Genomic DNA, 19,257 nt, shown 5'->3' with positions numbered 1-19,257 from the left:
GCCGAATGCACGTGGAGAATTATAAGCGCGCCCGGTTCTCTCCACGATCGATCCGGCGCATTAATTACACGGTGCAACCAACAAGATGCGGATTTCTCTCTTTGCCTTACGAACGGCGTGATTCGCGAAACAGCCCGACCGGATACGGTAGGAGCTGCCATGTCGTCGACGTCGGTTGGTTACGGACGACGGTTACAGCGAGAGGACTATAGAAATCAGTTCGCACCTGCTTCGGCTAGGTAAAAAGAAAACTCCATCCAGAGAACCCCGTGAGGGTCCGAAGTACAACGTGAGTTTTATGGATGTCTCGCCCCTTATTCGCAAACAGACACGGATTTTCTTCTCAGATAGGCCAGTGAAACGATCTCTTTCCTTGTTCTTCAAGGTAGCTATATTAAGCTCTTCGTCACATCCTGTTCAATGTCATCGATTATCGCTGTTGCATCTCTCGTGGTGGCAGGTGGCAGATGGAATGTTCGGAACATTCCATTGATTTTCGCGGTGCCAAATCGATATATTTATCGTTGAAAATCGTGTGCGCATTTTCGTAAAAGGATTTAATCGTAAATGAGAGTTGCGTGCGTCCCGCAATGAATGGACAGCGTCAATTGTATCCTATCTTTTTTATATTTTACGCCACGGCACGATCAACGTCCGAGACGTTTTTGCGGAGATCCGTTGATACCGAGAAAATCTTGACCGTAAATTAATGACTAACGCATCGCCGAGCGTCACAATCTAATTCGGGTTACATTATTACCAGACTCGTGCAAGAATAACTTGTATACAGAAAAAAAGTGCTAGACTGAGGTAAATAATTACTCCAATACACCTCAGCAAATTTTTACTTGGATTAAGAAAAGTTTATTTGAATCAAGTAAATATTTTACTCGGATAATTTACGTGGAAAATATTTTTCTTGGATTAAATAAATATTATTTGATCCAAGTAAAAATATTTGCTAAGGAGTATTGCGCTAATTATTTAATTAAATCCAGCACCTTCTTTCTGCGTACAAGTTTGGTAATAATGTAGCCTAAGTTAGATTATAATACTCGGTAACGCGTTTGTCCGATGATAAACATGTTATTTCATTCTCTTAATTCAGCTTTAACTTGCGTGTCATTAGAATATTTGTGGTTTTAACCAAAACCATTAAACCAAACAGAAATCAAAACGTCTTGAAATTAATTAAGTAACAATATAAAGAGAATTATAGATGTTACTTAAAGACGTGATTTTGCACTAAAATATCCATACATTGACTCTTATTGGTCCTTTAATCATTTCTTTTGATCGAATATCTACCTGCGAGAACTTTTTCCGTATAGTTTTTTCGTAAATCACCGAGATAGGTTTTTATACGTATGCATAATCAATTTTATTTAGCGCATTTTATTTATCATGCTTTATGTCGCATGTTTATACATCATATTTTATACATCATCGTATAGTGATTTGTTACCAACATTCTAAGAACATTTTTTTTCGTCTTTACTTCGCCAGCTTACTTTTCATTATTAGCGAAATTGAACTTGATTTAATTTTTATTTGATTTAGTTTAATTAACGTTTCCGTAACAGAGTCCTACCTTTTTTTTCCTTATGTTTTTCCTTTTTTTCATGGAAGACATTTGGCGAGCGTTTTTCCCTGACTTCTGCTCATTTCAAATTATATATTTCACGACGAAAATCTCGTGATGAAGCAAAAACGGCGGTGTTCACCGGCCGATGCTTCTAAGGGTGAGTTTTCAGGGAAAGATTGGGGTGCCTGGAAGGGACGAGAAAATATTTCGTATCTCCGGTCTCTTTCATGGTATAGCGGTTAACGATATTTTTCTAATGGTACGAATATACCATCGGAACACCGCGCTCCCCTATTTCTGTAGATTTTCGCTCCATAGATTATAGGTCTCAGGTAAAATTTGGGGTGGGGCCCCAACGATCTTTCGGGGCCCCCTCCGCTTCCTGGATCATTTCCCGGGTTAACGTTTTCTCCCTTTCTTTCTCTCTCTCTCTCTCTCTCTCTCGTGGCTCGAGTCTTTCGACTGGTTTCCGCGCGCTTCGTGAATCAATGGAAATACGCTGCTTCACCAAACCCTACAATGCGAAGACTCTAACACCTGTCGGTAATCACTACGTAATACCATTAGATCCATTTCCACGCATGGATTCGCTGAAGAGTTCTTCTTCACGATCGAGACTCTTGCGCGCAACTCCTTCCGCCTCCGCTTCTTTGTGCCCGGCGTTTCGCGCGTCTTTTTAATTATCGACTCAAGAAAGAAGCGGAAATGGAAGAGAGATTGCACCGTGAAAATTCAAACGTGTTCATTCCGCGATCGATCCGGAGAACGTCTATAAATGCTCATTGCAAGTGTGCCTCGACATTGTGGCGTTAGTGAAAAGACTCAAAAGCTCTTCGGGGGCATCTCCGTTAACGAAGGACGGATGAGCGTTTTCACGGAAAAGATTTTCCTCGGCGGCCTCCAATAGGCGATACAATCTCGGTTTCTATACGGAGAAGACTTGAAAGACTAATGCCGCGAGTTTTAATGGCTTCGTCCGTGCCTAAACTAACAATTCTTCGTCACGCAGCGTGCAGTTAAGTCGATGAAAGAAACTTAAAAATGCGAATAAAATAACTACCTGCAAAGCTCAGTCGCACGGTTAACTTTTTAATCAACCGGGATCAGTAATTCGCATAATCTTTTCAATTTATACACGTTGTTCTGAAAAAAATAAATTAGTAAATGAACAAAAAGAAATGCCGTTAACGTTAGTTTTCGCGAATCCTGTCTGCGATCGACCATTCATCCATGCACGATTCGTTGCACCGCTGTCGCAGATGCCGAGCTCGAGGATGGTGCACAGATGCAACACCGGGAATGCGACACTGCAGCTGCGGCCGCGCGGGCATTGAAGTCTCCGCGCGACTAGATAAGTAACGACGAGACCGGCAGCGAGGACGCGCCGCTCGGACGCCGAGTCACAATGCGGTCTCGCCGACGCGTTTTATGCTTGGTTAACCCCCTAGTACCGAGGTGCATAGATCTCCGCTACGATTTGCGCGTCTGCAAGAGAGGAACAGCTCGATCTAACGGACCGTTAAACTTACAGGAAAAAAATGTCTCATCCTCGCAAATCCTTCGGCTGATTCATTGGACATTTAAGACCGTCTTAAGTTTCATCTTCGAGCGTTTTATACACAGAGAAAAAGATCTCTGGTTGGATTTAATAAATTTTCTCTAAATGAGATACATTTGTTCCTTGGAAATGGAGCAAGTCAACGAATGTTTGACTTAACAAACAGAATTGTTTTTTCAGACAATAAATGTTTCTACGTCAAATAACATATATATACTTTTATATTTTCATTCTAACATTGCAATGGTTGTCACCAGCAATAAATTATTTGAAAGAAGTAACATTAAGTCAAAAAAGTATTAAAGAACTTCTTTGCCATATCGGGACAATATTTAATATATAATGAAATTAATGTCTTTTTACTTCCTTTGAAACGAAATATTATTTCCTCTAAACATTCCTCTACTATTTTCACTATCAAACAACATGGTTCACCTGAGTGAAACAATAACGCTTTCATTCGAACAAAATATTCGGTATGTACCGGTATTTAATCGTGTTTAATTAAGACAAACCCAAGTCAAACGAGCACGTATATTAAATCCGGAGAAACCTTTTTCTCTGTATAGAGACCGATGGGTTTGTTCGTTTTACCGGAACTAGATGGCACTCTTTGCCTTTACAGTGAAACAAGTGTATAATTTAACGTCGATGGGGGAAAGGAACGAAGTTCCACCGCAATGCTGCTAGTTCAGCTGAAACGAACAGGCCTAATGAAACCGTCTGCATCTTACGACGAGTTTGAGACGATTTTAAAAATATCATCAGACCGATGAACACCTTACTCTCTTCGCTACTGAAATCATGTCGTACTCGAAATGATTTTCATCCCCGAAAGTAGCACGCTGGCTCCCGACGATTCAACGTCGCACGAATCGTCGACGACGCGAAAATTATTCCTTCAAGTCGGCTGTCGCCTGTAGCGGAATATCTCCTAGATATACAATACAGCATATACGCGCACCGGCCGACTGGTTTTCCCGCGCGCGAGCTAGCGGGAGCCTTTTGAAAAAAATCGGGCTCGCGCCACACGGAGAGCGACGCTTCTGCCGGGAGAATGAGAGACTCGAGAGAGGCAGAGCTCCGATGATGTCATCGGTCGTCGGGTACTCGCGCCTACGCTTTTCTCTCTTCTCGCCGGGTTTCTTCGAGCTCGCGGGCACCGCGCGCGCTCGCTCCTTCTCCACTCGTGCGCGCTATAGCCCAGCCTCCACCTCCTCCTTCTCTTTCTCCTCCTCTTCCCGAAGCCTTCGTTTCTCTCTCTTCCCTCCCCCTCTCCTCCCCCATCACTCTCTCTCTCGCTCTTTCTCTCGCTCTTTCTCCATCTCTCTCCGTTCGTTCCTCCCTCCGATCCCTCGAGAGATCTCCAGACTCTGCCATCGCGCGAGGACGAGCCGAGCGATATAACGTACCGAGGACACGCTCGATTCTGCCTCCACATCGGTCCACGCTGCCGGTGTATATACCGGTTATGCAGATGAAGCAGCCCGGTCTGGACCTCCTCGGCAATCCCGCCGCGAGAGAACGTCGTCCTCTTCGTCTCTCTCCTCCTCCTCCTTCTCTTATTCTCCTACCACCTCTCCTCGTTCTCTTTCGCATCTTCTTGTTCTTCTTCTTCTTCTTCCTCTCCTTCTTCCTTCACCTATCATCCTCCATCCCATCCTCCTCCTCCTCTTCCTCCTCTTCCTCCTGCTCTTTCTCCTGCTCTTTCTTCTTTTTCGCGGCCGCCGTCATGGCTACTCCTGTCTCCGATTCTCCGCAGCAATCGGCCGCTGCTTTAGTTTTACGCGCGGCTATCCGGATGTTCGTACGTGAGCCCGTCCCTCTGCCCCACGTCCCCTCCTCCGTCCTCCCGCCGTCTCCTCCTTTTCTCCTTTTTCATCTCCTCCTCCTCCTCTTCCTCCTCCTCTTTCTCGTAATATGGAGCTCCTCGTGGCCGTTAAAACGGTTAAGAGAAGTTCTCTCATCTATCGCCCGGCCGGCCAAGATCGCGGTCTCCTGCGAGCTATTTGCGGAGGAGATGCCTTTTTGCGGGCGCTCTCGCGATTACCGCCGTCGTTCTAGTGAGCCGCCACCGGTTCGGCGACTGACGAGGGCCGACGATGAGTCGACGTCTCCGCCGATCGATCTTATTGCACAACGTCGTAATTCAGGATTCCTGTTCAACCCTCGAGTCACACGTTATCCCCAGACAGCTCCCCCTCCCCCACCTGATCGTTAGAGTTTTTCTCTTCATTATGGAAATTTTGTTTTTACTTTTAAGCAAGCGTGCTTTCATGCGCGCGATCTCGCAGTGAGAAAAATGAGCTCGGTCGGATCTGCTTGACAATGGAGACAACCAAACGCGTTTTGGTTGGAGGAAACCGAATTTGTGGTTACAAGAGTCGGATTTGGTTCATGAGAACTAGCAATTTTATTTTCTTCAGCGAAAAAACGCGTCTGGGTTATTCATTGGCCGTGTTCAGCGGAACGTTTATTTTGCAACTGTTGGAAGATTTCTGAGCTTAGATTGAATTATTCTTTCAGATCTGGAGGAGCAATCCGATATCAGTAGGGAAATGGTTGTAAGATAAACGTTCTGCTGAACGCGGTCGTTGTCAGATAGATCCGACCGAATTCATTTTCCAGTGTACGTACGGTACTCGAAGGACGATTTTCTCCTCTGACGCGGATGCGATCTTACAGTAACAGATGCGTCTTACAATGCGGCTTCGGGGGTAATCGGGGGTCACGATGTTCATTAGACGCCACAGTCGGCGTTCGACGAACGTATCGGCGAGACGCGCTTTCCTAGAGTTAACTGCTGTCATCTGTTATATCCATGATAACCGACTCTTAATCAACCAATTATAGGATATCGACCTTAAAAAATCAGAACGCGTCAAAACAAATCGGGACTTTTAATAAAAGATAAATAAATTAACGTTGGTAAGTGAATCAAATATTTATTCATTATCGTGTCAAGATCAAACTATCAACTGAGCATAGTTTTTTATTGCGTTTTAATATATATAATTATTGTGTCTAAAATGAGATATTCTTGAAATAAAATTAAAAGAACAATCAATTGAAGGAAATATGTAATTATGTGTTTAAAAAATTAAATAATTTCAATTAAAGAAGCTAAGATTTGTTTAATTAAATAGAAACTAAAGTAATAATTTCTTTAATCAATTAAATTTCTATAATTAACGTAATTACCAACTATGGAAATATGTGAAATAAAGCTTGAAATTATATTTCTTTTTACTTCACATTTAAGCATATTTTTATTCTTCAGGGCATGTTGGTAGAATTCTTCACAAGTTAGTGGATAATTAACCTTTAAGGGGGTTAATGAGTTTAAGAGTACAATTTATTATTATACTTTGTATTATTTATTACTTATCTTCTCTTAAGTGAAAAATCAAGACAAATGGCGTCCCGCTTATCTCTATTGGGACGCCTCTAATGAGAACCGAAAATCGTGACGTTGGTCATTCTAAGGGTCTGTTCTTTTTCGAAAAACTTCCTGAACCGGTGTACACCGGTGCGGTAAGTTGGAGTGAAACAAACATAGTTGGTTTCACTTTACACCAGTTCAGGAAGTTCTTCGAGAAAGAACAGACTTCTTGGTTACACCCGTCGTCGTTCGTCTCGCGCGCGCGCGCTGTAACGCGCTCTTCGGCGCAGAAATGAGACGCGCCGAACGGGTTTCTTTCGGGGAAACGGCATTTTTCGCGCGCGAGTCTTATCGAAGGCGAACCGCCTAATAAAATATGCGAGAGCCCGGTGAGAGAGAGAGAGAGAGAACAACGGAGAGAACACGGCGAGGCATTGTCGATCGCAGCGAGGGACAACGCGCCGCGCAGGGTCGCGATTGTGACACGGCCGGCATGATCGGGAGATTGCGACTCCCGGATCGGAACGGAACGTGTCCCGTCGATCCTCGACTTTTAATCACGCCGATATAACGCGGCCGCCGATTTCAGCTCGATTACCACTCGAAAGCGTTGTAACGGTAGCGTTGTGCGGCTGCGCTCGCTCGCTCGTTCGCTCACGTCGCCGCGTCCAATCGCCACCGGCGTACCTACTTTCCTTCTGGGGAAGAGGACTCCGGCGTAATCGCGCACGGAGAGGCACGTAGAGAGACGTAGCTCACCCGGCCGGAGCCACGATGCGATTAAATCGCTCGCCATCGACCGTCACTCGAGCCCTCGACTCGATACCTCGTTAAATCGGCGCGACTGTCCCATTTCTCTTGCGCGGATCCCGGCGGTTCCGCGCGCCGCGTGAGCTCTAATTGAACGGGCCAATTAACAATCCCTTTCGCCGGCATCCCCGCCGTTAGCCCTCGGTGTCGTTCGTCAGAATTGCGTCTGAATTTTATTGCTCGTTATCGCGACCTGAGAGAGCGAGCGAAAGAGAGAGAGAGAGAGAGAGAGAGAGAGAAAAAGAGAGGACAGCGTTTATTACATCCTAAGGCAAGCTCTCTAAGGACAAGCAAGCATATATAGTAGAGAGTCGAAGAGAAACAACAATACATTCTGCTGATTCTAAATCACATAAGCGAAATAATGTTGCGAAAGCAAACGGAAACTAAAAATCAGAATGAAAGGTTCACGTTTTTAGAACGTAGGTTAAAAAAATAACCTTAAGTTATATATGCTTAAGAAAAAGAATTGAACTATAAATTTGTTAATTTAAACTCTCAAAACTAAACCAAGCCTAAATCCTAAAGTAAGTCCATATCTAAGTCCAAGTTAAATCCATATCGACCCATAAATTCTTATCCATGTGAAAGAAGACAGATAAAAATGATTATAAAATTGAAAAATGATTATAAGAGAGGGAGAGAGAGAGAGAGAGAGGGGTGGAGAGAGATGGATAGAAAGAAATGAACAGAGCAGGATCGAAGCCGGCGAGTCGTTCGCGCGCCTCGTTTGGACACGACGTCTTTCAACGTGACTCACGCGTACGGATCGGTTGATGATTTTACTCGGACGTGACGGCGGATCGATCGACAGTCAAATTGCTGGTAATTTATTTGCCCGGTAACGCTTCTAACGAGGCTTTCTCTCTCTCACGGGTAGGGTAGGAATACGCTCGTCGTCTCGTGTATCACAGCGAGACACGGGGTAGAACCCGAGCCGGCCAGATGGACGGACGGTTCGGCACGCTTCGTGGCTAAAAGAGCGTTTCGCGAAAGTGCGGCCGGTAACGAATCGGGGATTAGAACCGGCGTAATTTCGCTGAGCTCACCCGTTGACCTCGCGATATAAGTACCTCGTGTCTCGCGCCAATTCTGGCGCTCACATCGTCACGGACGAGGATATTTAATGAGATTCGGGAAGCTTTTCGCACGTCTCCGCGCGTCTCGGGTTCTCGCCGGCTAATTTCCTGTCCTCTCACGCGCGCGCGCTCAATTTTGCGCATCCACGAGAATCTCGGATATCCCGAGATACTCTCTGAAATACAAGCAGTGTATTATCACTGAGAACAGTCAATAGTCGCTAGTGATCGCAGTTGTAAGTGCAGGCTCTTCGCAACGAATCTTTCACTGGCCAAAATCAGTGAAGATCAAATATCAGACAAAAAAGTTAAATGGAAAAGTTTCCATTAAATATTAGCGAATACTCACTGATTACCGACACAATACACGCTACGCTGATTCAATTAGTAACATTTTCACTGATTCAATTCAAGAAAGTAGCGGTTTCGCGACCTCCGCTAAAAGTAAAAAGAAAAAAGAACAGAAACAGCTCTACAGAATCAAATATTGCGCCGACTCGCAGATTGACATCGCGACAAGCCCGCAGCTCGGCCGCGTGTTCGCCCGCTCGCTCGCTCGTGAGGACACAATTATGTATATCGTTCGATAACTGGTTTTTGCAATCCGGTAATAATAGCGCCGCGCCATATTCAGTCGGGTTCACATTAATCAGTGTCCCTGCCCACCGGAGACTGGCGTTAACTTCTGCAACAATATCGCGGCCGTAGCAGCCGCGGAATATCGCGGTATTCTGATTTAAGTAGATCCCCTCGCCTATGTAGCCGCGCGCTGGTAATTCATTGCCTTCCATTTTACCCGCCGCCAAAAGAAATTCCACTTCGAGCAGCGTGTATGTGTGTATGTCTGTAGCTGTGGTGAATACAGCGACGGGACCGACGACTCTTAGCTACGTTCCATTTTCCGCCCGAAGACTTTGATTTACATCATCATCATCATCATCATCATCATTATCTTCATCCGTGCATTATCGGACGGACCGGGAACTTTCCAGATCATCGACTTCTTGCTAGTTCTCAGTTTCGTGAACGAACGAGCGGTGCCGACGGTCGCACAATCGAAGATTGCGGGGAGATTTCAGGGTCCCCGGCCCACAGGATGTGGACCGACCCGAGGAAATTGGAATTCGTCGTGTGCGACTTCGTCTGCCCGCTCGAGGAGCGCGTCTGTCCTGTATAAACTGCGTGCAACGAATACCGAGATAAAAGTAAAAATCGATCTTTATTCGATACTCGTTGTGGGAGACATTACGAAACAAATTGCACAATTTGGTCTGTGCGTTAATACCGATGTTTCACGCGATTTTCGTTCCAAGGCTAAGGTTAAAGGAGAGTACACGCACACGTACACACACACTCACACACACTTAGATTTTTTCGTCGGCAGAATCGCATCGAGAAGGAGAGAGAGAGAGAGAGAGAGAGAGAGACACGATAAGACGGCTCCGTGTGGCGCGCGCAGTTTATTTGTTGACCGCGGGAACGTGAGTTGTTGTGTAAATAATTGGCACGGCTGTCCACGTTTGTCACGCTTGCTTACGGGGCTCGCTACTCGTCGGGCGGGACGACGACACGAATGTACGTTCGCAAAAAGCAGCGAGACGAAGGCGGCGGGTGGAAATATCATTTTCAAAATTGACCGCGCGAGAGACGAAAGTACCGGCCGAAGTTGAATTTTTAGTTCCACGTTAAGGACCAGTTTCACAGCCTCCGGTTAATCCGCTGATTATTCCATTCGATTTGAGATAGAATTAATCAATCACGATTGATGCTTAACCGGTTAAGTCGGAGGTTGCGAAACTGACCCCAAGTCTCCATTTGGTTCTACGTTAAGTCTTCGTTAGATTTTCTATCGTGCTCCCTTGACGCCTACAAAATTGAAAGTTATTTCCGTTTCCTCTACTTGAAGACTTAACGTGGAATTAAGTAAACTTAATGTAGGACTAAAATTTCGCAACGGGGGCTTCTTGTCGGCGCATCGATAATTTTTTTTTCTTTTTAACACTAAAACTACGAAAGCAGTTTGTAATTTTTTCTTGTAAAAGTTACTCCAATTTCTAATGGTGCATTCTCTGAGATTCCCCGTAATTTTTGTCATAATGTTTAAACGAATAAATATTTTTTTCTTTGCATTACGTATCTTTTTCAAAAATCTTATTTAAACTGCTCCGGTAGAAAGGTATACGTTAGTCGTCGGTAATTTTAGCGTTAATAATCTTCAGCATCTCGTCCTGTGAAGTGACACGGCACAGGCGGTGTATTCCGAATGCTCGCGACACATCGTTATCGTTATCATTCCGCTTGTATGCCACTGCATTACCATATTAGAGGACGTTCCTAGCCTCCTGCAAGCTCGCGAGGAAACGAAAACGCGCTCGAGCGCTCGCCGAAAACGTGGAAATCACGTAATATTCCGCGGGCGACGTGGTGCCTTTCGAATGCACGGAACGCTCGTGGAATAAATTTAAGTGGTGCTCGAGCAGAAAGCTGATCCGCCAGCCACGACCACCAGTTGCGAAACTTCTTTGAATATCGACGCGCGGCGGAATTTTATTCGAAGTGCTCGTGTCGATAATAAGCGAGCCGTGTCATGCCGCTTGCAAAGCGGAGAACTCGAGCAAATCCCGATTTAACTTACCCGGCGACGTCAACGCGAATTTCGTTGGCGTCGGCAACATAACTCGAGTAGAAATGTATTTAGTCGGCCTGATTCAAAGGCTGGTAGCTGGCTAGATTAAATTTTCTAGCTCGTTACTGGTATTCGTTCCTAATTATGTAATACTTCTTTACAATTGAAGAAATCTAGTGGCTTTAAATTTCGGGCTTTATGTCTGGCACATATTTTTAAGAATAAAGTTATTTTCTTACTTCTTCTTTCGTTTATTCCGTCCTTTTTACGGGAGAGTTAATCCCTTTGATGCATAACATTATTGACAAAGTAAAGACAGATTGTGCACCGAGAAATAATGAAAATGAAATATAAAAGGAATAAAAAGGGAAAAAAGAAAAATTCTGTTATCTTCAATATTATGAATTTAATGCTTCTCGCAATTTTTTCGCACGTATAGATGTTTATTTACACGAAAGACATATCATATTGCGTATGGTCAATTATATTTCCATTTCTAACAAATATTTACCAAGAAGTATTGGATTGACACCATTTTACTTGGACCAAATCAATATTACTTGAACTGTAGCATTCTTTCCAGTGTATCAAATTATAATTGAGGGTTTATTTTATAAAAATTTTAAGCATAAGTGAACGTTACATTACTGCCTGACAACCAGTGACTTTTAATCTCGGTAATACCTTTGTTTAACCATCAGCTGGCTTATTCATCTATCCACATTATCTAGGCACTAAGAGGCACTAAGAGAAGTGAGCGTTACATTATTGGCTGATAGACGTTAGACGCAAACTTTACTACCTCGTGGCTGGACACCCACGAGGTTCAGTTTCTACTAGGGAACGTCTTTGCGACAATGGTCAAACATTCCCGCGAGTTCCCGACGACGATCGGATTATGCGAATCTCCGAATTTGCTCGAACGATCGCAACGACACTTCGTCTCATCACGGTATCGCTGTCGGCGAAATTCACGAACAAGTCCTCTCAGCTCTCAGACAGAAACCTCGAAGACGAGGGCTAGATCGGGCTGATCGCGGCCGTTGACACAATTTCGTGGCGAGTATCTATCCCCGTGGATCTTACCGCGGAACGATCGCCGATCTCGCGATTTTTCCCGCCGGCCCAGCGTGCACGCGAGGAAACATTCCGCGTGGTCAATGCAGAAAATGCAGGTACACCGTCTCGGCCATTGTGAGCGTGTCAGTCGTGCATCTCCTTTGACTAAGTTCTCGCATTATCGACGGACAGCTTCTCATAGGTCACTGCCATTTTCGTCTTCGTCCCGTCCCGTATCGAGAGATAATCGCGTCTGCGAGGCGCAACGCGGAGCCGAGAGCCAACGTGAGCGCGCGCGCGCGAGCGATCCGAGACGAGCGAGGAAAGTCTTCCCACGATAATATATTTCCGAGCTGTACCGGCTGTACATTCAATAGGCATTCAATTAAAATCCTCCTCGTTTCGCGCGCCCGCGCGCCTGTTGCACGCGCTGAAAGCGCGCGGCAAAAATCGTCGCTTATTAACGTCCGATCGCAGAAATTCGTTGCCTCTGCTAAATCATCCCGCTACGATACTACGGGCCGATAAGCGTAATGTAAAATTATCGCCGTGGAATCTCCGCGCGTGTAATGCGTGCCCTTTATCAATACTCCCCTCGCGAAGGTACATCGCTTTATGCGATCGTTATCTTGTTGAATTTGCATCCTACAATATTCCCATCGGGTGTGTCAGATTTTGCAGAAAAACAGTGTCGTGTAGCAGAACACTCGATTTGCACATGTAGAATGACGAATCGGAAATTCGCGTAAAAATACGGCTCTCTTTCTCTCTCTCTCTCTCTCTCTCTCTCTCTTTCTCTCTCGCAAACGTCACGAAAATCGGTCGCAAATGAAACTTCACCGCCTCTCTCGATCGTCCTTTCATCTCCCGAAAAAAGAAGTTTTCTCACACTTATATGATAAATAAATAGAAAGAGAGAGAGAGAGAGTGAGTGAGAAACAGAGAGCAAATCGCGAAATCTCTCGCATTCAAAGTGAATTCGCTTAAAAACGCGCTTTCGATTATTTCTTTGCGTCTCCACGGATTCTTCCTCGAGATTTTCGGATGCTCTCTCTCTCTCTCTCTCTCTTTCCTGTATCCGCTGTAAACGATACAGGGATAACAGCAGGTACCTCGATAAGCATTAAGAAAGGGTGTCTTGTGTCGGGTAGATTACGAATCTCTCGTGGAAGATGTCCGAGATAACGAAAGAATATTCGAGCACCCCAATGGAGTCCATTAGGATCCACAGGCGGTTGGGCCGGCGTCCTCTTCTCTCTCCGCTTCTCTTTCATCCTCTCTCGTTCTCTCGATGGATCCGCGATGAAGGAGAAGAGGAGGCGGGGGATGGCCGGCCGGTCAAGCAACATTCCGTTGGCCAACCGACTCCTCGGGACCCTTCCTCCCCCTCTTTGGTAGACGGTTCCCTATACACAAGCTCTCGCCTCTTTATGAACCACCACGATATGTGCCCCGCGCGAGAGCGCCAATATTATTTCGACTACGCGCTCTCCGCGTAACCTTGCCGAAGTACGAACTCGTCGCCGATCTCTGCGCGCCTCCTCGCCGAAGAGGCACTCTCTTCTTCTTCTTCTTCGCCCGAGACGGGTTTCCCAGCCGAGCAAACATGCCGTTTGCCACGTCGTGGCATAGTCGGTCCTTCGATTATCTTCTAGCCGGCTCTAGTAGCGACGATATCGGTGCTCTATGAATGTGTCCCGGCTGTTTACTCGATGCAGCTTATGACTTTATAATACACGAGCACTTCTCTCTCTCTCTCTCTCTTTCTCCCAGCTTCTTTCACCGCGTCTCTCCTCGTCCTACGCTGAGAGTTTACCGGTCAATTTTCGGTAAATTTCGCATGATCGATTTCTACAATTTTACTTCCAGATGGAACGAAATAAAAACGAAATGTCGGTGTAATATAATGAAGCAGCATTGACGATTGTCGATGAAAGAATTTCGCTCATCTTCGTAAAAAATGAGGCGGGCGAAGATAATAATGATAAGACGTCGTCTTTCGAATTCGTGCGTTTTTCGTCGCGCTTTCCGTAGGAGACGCGCGCGAGCGATCCTCGCCTACGCTCTTCCATTTTCCTCGCTTTCGTTTTCCTCGCGATTCGTTGAACAACGCGTTCGTCCGCGATTTTCCGTCTCTCGCTTTCACCTCTCGCTTTTCCTGCATTCCGGAGCCTCTTTCGCAACAGCTGAGATTAAGGCAACGCGTACACACGCGTCCCCGACTTCGCCGTACACGTCTGACTTATTCTGAATGTGAAGACCGGCTTCGCCGCGGATAACAGACCGGTATGAGGGAGAAGGTGAAGCGTAGAGCGAGCGAGCGAGCGTAAAAAAGAGAGAGAGAGAGAGAGAAAAAGAGAGGGAGAGAGGGAGGGAAGGAAAGAGAGAGAGAGAGAGAGAGAGAGAGAGAGAATGAGAAAGAGTAACAGAAGATATCTAGGTCCGGTTTCGGAAGGTTCAAGATCCTCGCGCGTACGCCTTCGAAAAATTCGGGGGGTCAAGAAATTCATCGGCGACGGCCGGCGCGCGAGCGACTTACGTCTCGAGGAGGAAACGCGTCAGCGTGCAGTGATTTTCGCCGCCGCCGCCCGATCTAATCACTCGCGACGAATCTAATTAGCGAATCGCGCGCAATTGGCACGAGACACCGTTACACCGAGCGTCACATCGAACATACGTGACTAACTCTCGCGAATGCGCTTACATAATTATTGCCAGATCGTAATTAATTCAACGGTGACGGGCTCCCCGTTACAATGTCGACTTATTCCGACGTGGTAGAAAAATTCATTCGCTCGCCGCTGAGGTTTCCCTTAACGGCACACACGAACGATAATACATTCGGCGTTAGAGCGTGGTTGCGGTTAACGTGGCTACGTGGCGATACAGTTAGCGGTAATTAGCAGATACTATCGAGAGACACGGTGCCGCGTGTCTCACGCCCAGCGCGGGCACCATTATTCCCCTGCGCGCGCGCTATCGTATATTAACTTTATCCCTCGGAATAATATTACCACCGAAGAGAGCACACAGCAGAGTCCACGGTGACGCTTCTCAAGGTCGTGGAATCGCGCGCCGTTTGTTCCAGTTACGCGGATGGACGCGCGAATTCCTGCTAAAACGTCGCCTCCCCCCAGCGCAAGCTGAATTAAACTCGCGCGATATCAAGGGGGTATCGCATGGGGATCCCTTACGCAATGTTAACTCAGGGTGTCTACTCGAACCTGAAAGAAAAAATCCCCGAGAATTCCCTGATTTTTCCAACAATTTGTTACAAATTCCAGGTGAAATGAAAGTATTTTTGAATATATCTTACAAATGATATATTTATTGTGCAAAGTTTTCAATATTTTTTTATTCATTGAGGTTTATAAATCATGAAATAAAATTAAGAATCGCTCAGTGTTCAACGATTAAATTGGAAGAATTTTGAAAAAAATTCAATGACTCTAAAAAATAAGTATTTTACATCGCATAAAATTTTCAAATTTTATTCTCAAAAGTTACAAGCAAAAATGTTACGCAATTATGCACAGCCGATGCAAAATTCAACTTTTATAAAACTATTAAAATCAATATCTGTCTTAATTAAACAAACTTGCACCTAATACGAAATCGTAATCAATATTGAATATCGGATTAATCGTAAAATCTGCTCTAAAAATCAGAGGAATATAATTAAATATTTTAACATATAGAATACAAAAGAGAGAATCTGTTATAAACATAGAAGAAGTAGTAATATTTAAATTTCCCAATTTCCAATAAAATTCCGCGATTTTTCCAGGCATAAATAAATCCCCTGAGAATCCCTGAGTCTTCCAGGTTATTCCAAACTCTCTCTGTAACTTTATATGTGTGCACGATCGTTATCACATGATGGATAAAATTCGTCGGATTCAAGGGATCCTTATTGTTCACCGTCCGTCGCGGATGATCGTAGGTTGCGCGTCGGCTCGTACGAATGGATCGGACAAAATTTCTCAAGTTCGATGAATCTTTACCGTCTCTCACCGCTCGTCGGCTCGAACGACGACGACGAAGCTTCACGTCGCCGTTCACGTGTACAACACGAGAGTGCAAGAACAAAAAGTTAATAACTCTCACAAGCGACACCCTCCAGCGTTCAAGGTTCGTGCCGCCTGAGAATGGATTCGGTACACCTACCAGCCTACCTACCGAGCCGCCCACGCCGCTCGGAAACCTCCCTGCATGGCCACCGAAAATCCTCCACCCGGACGATGTCGCTACCAGACCTTCGGGTCGAGGTCTCGAGAAAAGTATTCGAGATTTCTCTCGCAGCTGCGCGTGACGGGAGGAAGAGAGAGAAAAGGAAAGAAAGCGAGAGAAAGAGAAGGAGAGAGAGAAAGAGGCAGAGCTCGCCCACGCCGGGGCGCCATAAAAGTTGAGTTCAAATCTTCCCTCCGCAACCGCCTTCACCGTTGCGCACTACCATCGGCATCACCACCGGCGCACTCTCCCTCTTTCTTTCTTTCTTTCCCTTTTTCTCCCGCTTGCCTGCCTGCCTGCCCGCCCGTCTGCCCTGCTCGTTTCTTCTTCTTCTTCTTCTGCATCTTCTTCTTCTTCATCTTCTCCCGCTGGTCGCCGTCCACCCGCGATCTTTGCCTTCTCATTCCTCTTCTCCGACTTCTTCTCGTCTCGCCTTCGCTCGGGGGGAGGGAGGCTACGCGGGGTATCCTCTGCACACGGACCCGTCGCGACAAGCCACGTCGAGGAGGCCAAGAATGCACGGAACACTGCGGCGGTGGAAGGCGGTTGGCTGTGAGGCCCCACGAAGGGGAAGCCTCTCGAGCGAGCCGGGTTTCCTCGACAGAGCGAGAGGGGGAGAGAGAGAGAGAGAGAGAGAGAGCCTCCGCGGGGCCTCGAGGGCCACTCCGCGACCCGCCGGCAGGGAGGTGAGGTGTACAGGGGCAAAGTAAGGGGGACCAGGGCAGCCGGGGTAGGGGCCGGGAAGTGACCGGATGGCCTTGGTCCCGAGACTCGGTTAGTTACCGCGCGGGGCCGACTATAACCGGCCGTGCCACAGGGCGGTATCTCCGATTTCGACCGCTTTTTAAGACGACCGGACCGACCCGGAGAGGGGAAGGCGCGAGGACTGTCCGGCGGGAGGCAAGGGATGGGGAGGGAATCTGAAGGGGCGACAGGACGCAACGGCGAATACGCAAGGCGTTTATGCGCGCGCGCTCGTTCGGGAAGACGACGACGCCGCGAATGAGACGGCGGCGGGAAGAATGATGGAATTTTTGAGAAAATCCTTCGCCGTGTGAGCGCGGGTACGCAGGGAAACGCGAGAGGAAGCGCGCGGCCGGCACCGGCGACGTAATTGGCAGGGCGCGCACCGCCTCGAGATCCGCTTTTACGGGGGAGGAGGGGGATTTTATTCGAGTTCTTGCCGTATCCTGCCGATTCTCGGGTCGCGTATCGGGACGGATTTTACGAACGTTCCTGTCGCAGGTGCGTCGTATCGGCCGGCGAGGAAAGGAATAATCCGCGGCGATTTAATTGAATTATATTCGTATATATCGCATCGCGCGCGAATCGGCTCGCTTTTTTTCAATACCGGGTACCCGCGCGCACCTCGGCGATCCGCGCACGCATCCGCGCAAAAAGCGAACCGCCACCGTGCACGGAACTCGGCACGGCCGTTTAACAGCTTAATCGCAATTAGCCGAAAAAGATCGGCATGCCTCTCACGCGCGGTATTCCATTATTCGAGCGGCGGCGACGCGCCGCCGATGCGCCGTAAGAATGGTATTCTACGCGCGAGCGAGCGAGTTGAATCCGCCGGACGACGGTTGGAAATCGGCCGATTGCGCAAACCGCGCTTTTACCGGTGTCGCGAATCGCCGGCGGTGGACGAAACACTCTTCCGCGCTAACCGGCTTCCGTACCGCCGTCGATTTTCCGCGCTCAGGATCGACGCCCACGTCCGAAACGCGCGCGGATTACGAAATCGTACATACCCACCGGCGTGTCGCCGTCGGGTATTCCCGTCGTCGGCGGCAGGAATGAATAACCCGCGTTACTTACCCACCATCGCTCGTTATTGCTCAACAGGGGCAACTTATGAGAGCGCAAGAAGGTATATCTGCTCGGCGTGCACGGCGAGCTGTACCGGGTGGCTCGGAAGTCGCGAGCCGCGGATCACGACGGTCTCGCGCGGCATCGAGACGCGGTGTCGCTAACTTGGCTTATCCCCCGTTATTTCTAGCTTGTTGGAATGTCGACCGTACAATGAAAAATTTTGTATTACATTTTTAACACGTTTCCACATGTCCCAAACGGAACGCTCGGATTTTTATATTAATTTAATGCAAAGTGAATACGTTGAAAAATAATAGATACGGTTTAAAACCCCGCTTTTCTCGATTTTTCCTCGGAAAGAAAGCGAGAAAATTCGCGAAAAATTGCAAAATTCAGGGGCATCTCCTATTTTATTTCATTCATCGTGCGAAGAGAAATCGAAAACGCAAGATTATAATATCCATAATAACACTGTTAATCAATACTGAAGTATAAATACGTTATTTTAACGCTTGCAAGTGTTATTTTTACATTAATTCATATTGAATATTGACTCAACGCAAAATATTGAGATAACGTAAACAGAATATGTTAAATTAACTTACGAGTATATTGAAAATCTAACACGAAAATTTCAACAAGAACCGATTTTAGCACTAGCACAAAATGTTTTTTCCTGCGCCGAACTCACACACACATTTGTTATTTTCTGGTTTATTTCTGACTTATTTTACAGATGCATATGACGGATTTTGAAATATGGATCCGGCGATACATCGATCGAGGCACCGGAGGTAAATGTCCGTCAGGGTATGAGCGAATGAGAACGTAAAGAATGACGAAAGTTTTCAGGGTGGTTCTCCGGATGCTTCCGACTCCGAGTCCGCGAATCGTCGTCGGCCGAGAACGGCGCGCGCACTTCTGGTACGCCCTGTACAGTAACGCGTCTCGGTTAATCGTCTATCTGAGCTGATAATTACCACGGTGAGTTTGCGAAAATCCCATTCGCGGCGTTTCACGAAGGATGATCGCCGCGGACGAACGACGATTTCGTCGAAGCTCGTTACGTATTTCGCCGAGCGCCGGTGAAAGACGGTGAGAGACGTCGGCAAC

Source organism: Dinoponera quadriceps, unplaced genomic scaffold (genome assembly GCF_001313825.1).
Source record: "Dinoponera quadriceps isolate SergipeBrazil2010 unplaced genomic scaffold, ASM131382v1 scaffold367, whole genome shotgun sequence".
Classification (NCBI taxonomy): Eukaryota; Metazoa; Arthropoda; class Insecta; order Hymenoptera; family Formicidae; genus Dinoponera; species Dinoponera quadriceps.
This window is presented reverse-complemented; position numbering follows the sequence as displayed.